Here is a 6,000-nt window from a genome sequence, read left to right on the forward strand (position 1 = left end):
AACAATATTTTATTTAATGTGACTCACTAAGGCTTACTTCAATCACAGGGGAACTTTTAAATATCGATTATTTTAAAATGGCAAAAGTTGAATATAGTCAGGAAATAAATTTGTCTGACTTTAATATCAGTATTCTTTTCCAAGAAAATAAATAGTAACTTTCTAAAGTCATAGACCAATCTGTAACATTTCACTGCTTGTTAGTGGATCTAGAATTTGTTAGACAAATCCCCTCACATGTCCATTTTCTGATATTAGGAGTCTGACTGTCCTGATGCTGCTCTGTTCTGCAGAAGAAGTGACTTAAACTAGAAAATGTATACCTGGTACTAGAATTCTATGTTCTTGTTAGTAAGAAGCCAAAGTGCTAGATTTGAGAGAGAGAAAAAAAATAAAAAAAAAAAAATGAAATGGATCTTTGGAATTTAAGCCACTGCCTATATTAAATTAACCTTGGGTTTTGGCTAGATTTTTTTGTTTGCACGATGAGGTTTCTTTTTGGACCATCTAGAAATGTTTTATTCAAAATATACCATATCCACCTTAAAATTAAATTCACATGCAGGGACAATGTGAAATAGTCATATGTTTTCATACATTTCAGCTCTAGTAAAAGGAAACCTGAAATCAGATATTGACTGACTTAGGTGTATGTTCAGTGGAAAATTCCTAAGAACAGAGAGTACTGATCCCAGTGTTAGAAACACACCCTGACAGATACAACGCTTTTGGACAGAGGAACAGCATGAGAGAGAATTTAGGAGGGAGTCAAGGCTTTTTTGAATGAAGTAGCTACCAAGTAAGAAGTGCAATGCTGTCAGAACTTCTGAATAGAGACATCTAATGAGGTAATGACTTTTATTTTTTGTCCCAAATGAAGTGCTCTGTGGAGTAAGTTGCATATGGACAGGAGCATGGACAAAAGACCAATTCTATTTATTTATTTTGAGGAGGAGCTGGGTGGGGGGACATAATCTACTGGAAGTCTTAGGATACAAAAAAATAAATAAATTGAAAACTGAAATTGACAGCATGTAATGTGTCAGCTCCTGCTTAGTCTCTAAAAAGGATTTGTTTTTGACAAACTCCATGAGAACTTTTTAGTGAAATGTATGTTTTTCTGTATGTGAATTCTGTTCTTGTTGTCAACTTTTGGAAAATAAATATAGAAAGTTAAAAAAAAAAAAAAAATGATTTTGTTTTTAAAAAATGCTTGTTGCTGCATGCTGGATTGTTAGAAAATTATTCTATGTACTGGATACCTGATCAGATAACGAAGGCTAAAAACTAAAACGGCGTTCAAAATTTTGTCTCATTTATCTCCTCTTTGTCTGTAACCGCAAATGTAACTATTGCGTTTTTGTAATTCTCATTCCATCAAGGACCCGAGCTTTCCTAGCTGCAGTACAGAAATGTACAAAGTGAAAGAAAAAACAAAGGAGCATCTGTAGCACACAAGTAAAGCGGAAGCTGGACCACAGAACAAATAAGCAATATGACCAAATTCAAAAGCTGTCAGTGACAAAACTAGATGCTTTTACCTTTAATGTGCTTGTTCCTTCCTTCTGTAATGGTACAATTTCATCAAGTTTTACATCACGGGCCATATTGGGAAGTATTATCATTGGACAAAACATTCCTGACTGTTTTTTTTCTTTTTCTCCATGAGAATGCAGGGATGGGGCTTTTTAAAACCTGGTTAAAAAACAGTACCACAGGATGTGAAACCACTTGCTCATAAATTATAATTGCTTCAAGCACTGGTTGAGAGAGATCATGTGTCATAAGATTGCCCAACATCTGGTCGAGAATTCTTACTAGCAGAGCATTTACTCACATGCTTGACTTAAAATGCATACATACCTACCATTGCTAAATAGGTATTTAATTTCCTTTTTGAGACTTTACAGAAATTTACAGAAACATACTTGAATATACAGAAGTAAAAAAAATAAATCTGTGTGATATATCAATACAGTTGGATGTTCCCAAACCCTTTGGGATATGGCTGCAGTGTGAAGGCTGAGTTTTAACAGCTTGTTCATTTCCGTGGATTTTACTTGTTACCTTGAGGTTGTGGCTGTTTCTCCTTTATCAAGATAAGGGTACCTTAGAGAGGTATGTATCTGAGATTTAAATAGAAAATCCTATGAGGGTATCTTTCATCCTAAGAGGCTCAGTGCTTCTTAAACGCTGTTAATTTTCTCATTACTACTAAGCTTGGGGATAAGCAGCAGCTAAATGTAGAGTTGTAACAGCATTTCATCGTTTAAAAAATTCTATGGAAGCATGTCAGAGAACAGCTTTCCTTTAAAACCATCCACAACACAATTAAATATTATGCTTTGAATATCAGATGAATTTAAAAGTTGTTATGGTGTTTCAGAAGGCGCCTGCTACTGAAATGGTGGTTCAGGACATTCCAAGTCAGTTACAGGTCAGTCTGATAGGTGAGAGTGAGTTGACCTCAGCGACTGTAGTGCAACAGAGCTATCTTGATTCGGAACCTTGCTAGCTAAGCAAGGGCATTTAAACAAGAAATAATGTTCTCTTAGAAAAACGAATGTGCTGCTTGCCATTCAGCAGTTAATTAAACATTATGTGCAACAGATGCTGTACAGCATCAGACCCCCACAACCTTTATACTGCTTGTTGCAGTGCCAGTGGATTGGTCTTTCACTGTACAGGTGTTACTTTACTGCAGAGTTTGCTTGTAATCTGAGCTGGCTGTGTTTGTCTTACGGGGATGAAATACCCACTGCCTATCTTGATTTGGCTTTGTGAACCTTCTTTGTGTGCAGCAATATAATTGGTCATTTCATGCTCTTTGGAGAGAGTTTTGCAAATCCCAGTTTAATAGTTCCTAGTTTACTCCATCTGTTGATACACTGCCAGTATTCAAGTCTCTGCAGTAAATCTTTGCGGGACTTAAAGTTCTTCCTCATCATCCACATAGGCTGAAATCTTAAACTGTATTCTGTTCTGTAAATCATTTATCTCTGTGCTTTTTAAAAAGTGGCCTACCTTTCCCCTTGAGGCCATTGGTCTTGAATGTATTTATTTTTTTGGCAGAGAGCCATGAATGAATCATAGCCTAGAGCAGTTTACAGTCTGAACTCCTCTCTATTGTTAATATAAAATACTTTATGCAGTTGTTACAACGTTTTGCTATGTAAAACTTTTAAGAGAAGAGATTGATTTCAGACATGCTAGTTGCTTTTGAAGTTCCCCAACAGTATGTGGAAATGATTTCTTATGGTCGTACAGCTGTAATCCACTAAAATAACTAGTGATTGTTGCATGGGAAGTTCGTACATGAGAATGGTACTGACTCTTTGTTGCAGTGAAGTGTGTTTGTTCTTCCACAAAAAATAGTCACATTAGCTTTTCATTCCATTTGTAACTTTCCTGTTTATACCTTCCTGCTCAATTTTCAAACTGCTTTGTTTTATTGTTTCTCTTGATTTAATTCACAAATCTTTTACTCAGTTGTTCAGACATCCCTTTTCTCTGGTTTGGCCATTCCACTGTGGATATTGTTTTATCTCCATCCCCTTTATTTCTATGTACCAGTACTTTAATGAAAGGTAACCAAGGATGTCTTGATTTTTAAAAGGATTCTTTGCAATGAAGAGCCTGGACCCAATCAAAGTACGAAGGATTTCCAAAGATGAGTTGGTACCGCTGGCCTAGCTGGCTCTGAGGTTGACAGTGCCAGTGAGGTATAACTCTGTCTCATGCTTCAGAAGGAATAAACTACACGACACAGGATAAATCGAAGTTTATCCAGTTACATAATCCAGAGATTTTGGTTTCTACTTCTGCTTACAGTCTTTAATCTTGATATTGAGTTCATTTATTAACTTGGCTGTAGTTGTAAGCAACCCATTTGACTAGCATTAAGAGGTTTGGCTGCTCCTAAAGTTAAGATCTGGGGAGTGCATAAAACTGGCTGTGCCACACAAGATAACTTCTTCCATCAACGCATGCAAGGTGTGTTCTTTATCACGTGCTTATATCCCCATTCCAAGTATTTGACTAGTGAGTTCCTCCAGGTGGCTGGCTGTATGACCCGTCAAATACCAGCTATACTGAATGCACCCGACTTTGTTTTAAGCATGTAGACGGTGTTTCTCACCTGTGCTTCAGTGTGATTTCTCTCTAGCTTTGGTTCACCTTGTGTGTGAGTGAATGTGACTAGCAGATGGAGTGCAACAGCTGCAACCTTATCATAAACAAGGTGCCTCTAGGTAGCACGCAGTGAGCAGGTGTGACTCGTTTCTGTTACAGAGCTGGACTCTTACAGTATCCCACTGCTTTCATCAGAACAAACATCTCTGCCAGGCTGGGGAGATATGCCTGTGTAGTACTCCACACGGTATTCCGGTGTAGGGAACTGAGCTGTGAGGTCCATGTTTGTTTTGTTTTGTTTCAAGTGATTGAAGAGGTAATGCTAGAGCCCGTTCTGCCTTGGGAGACTTCAGAACAAACATAGCACTTGGTGAGTATCCAGTAGGGGGGGATCCAACCAGGGTTGTGACTCATGCCTTTTCCCAGCAATTAATTTAAAAATAGAATTGAAATATGCTTTGAAGGTCAGAATGTCAGGTCAGTGTGTGTGTCTGACGGTTTTTAATGGGTAAGGTGTTCACAGAGGACAAAACATTCTTCATTTCCAAGGTCGCTTCTGCTGGGCATATATTCTGAATGTGTAGACAATTAATTGCCTTTGTATTATGTACTGAAGGAGGGAGAGACATTACCTTTGTGTAGCTACTTTCTAGTATGTTTTTTGGTTTGAGTAAACAGCTGCTCTCCAAAATTTTATGAAAGCAGAGTGTTGAATGACCTTATTTACCTGTGTGCTTTAGATTTTCATCTAGAGACTGTTGTTAACTGATCCTGAACTTAATGGCTTCTTTAGGAAAGAGGCTCTAAGCATTTTACTCCTGCATGTTTTAACATCTTATTTAGACTTGATCTGTTTTTTAATGTCTAATTTCACAAGTTTTAGTATATGACTGTGAAACTTCAGACTATACATTCTGAAATTATTTGTATGAAAACAGGTACTTATTACATCTTTAGGTTTAGTCTGAGAACTTAAGTGTCATTTTTACCTTCAGAATCCAGCATTCCACCAAAACCTTTTCATCGGTGGTGGATAACTATTTTGGCAACCAAGCATGTTCTGAGAAAATGAAGGTCGTGCAGCTGCAAAGACCGATATTCTGATTTTGAAACTTTGTGTAAACGTAATGGTTTTAGAGGGTTCTTCCTGCTTTTAAACTCGAATAGAATTTGATTGTTAGCAGTTGCAATCATAAGGGATTGTCTTAAAATATATATAAATAAATAATTTGGATATAACACTATCTTCTGGTAGTTTCATGTACCTTTGCTGTATCATGAGCCCTTCTTTGAAAGACTTGAGCCTGATGTTTAAGATATCTATTCTATTAAACAAGTTAAGTAAGCAGTTTAATTGAATGTCTTATTTTAGCTGTACTGAATTCATTTGTATTACTTCTCTCACATGGAGTCTATCTGGCTCTATGGTATACTTGGTAAATTTGAAAGCTTGTGTTCCCACAGAGTGGATTTTTTTAATCTCTGCCTCCTGCCAAAGTTTCTCCAAAATCTCCTATTTTAAAATTAGTAGTGAAACATGAGAAGAAGGCATTCAGTGTGTGTGTGTGTGTTTTTTTTTCCTTAATGTTGCCATCCTCAAATTATCTTGCTTTTATGCAGTGATGAAGTGCCTGGCTCACTCCCTGTAAAGACAAGAGTGAGAGCCAAGAAGTCAGTAGCTTCTTTGAATGCCTTGAGAAGTGGTGCAGGATTGGGGGAAGAGCTAAGTAAAGCAGCCTACCAGTGTCTGTCTCATGACCCTGTTGCAGTGCTTTGGCATTACAGTCTGAGGCAAGGCCTTTTAAAACCAAACTATTTTTGTACTGAAGTCTTGACTATCTCTTTCCTTTCATTGCCTCTCAAGTCTGG

The sequence above is a fragment of the Aythya fuligula genome, chromosome 10 (assembly GCF_009819795.1).
Source record: "Aythya fuligula isolate bAytFul2 chromosome 10, bAytFul2.pri, whole genome shotgun sequence".
NCBI classification, from domain to species: domain Eukaryota; kingdom Metazoa; phylum Chordata; class Aves; order Anseriformes; family Anatidae; genus Aythya; species Aythya fuligula.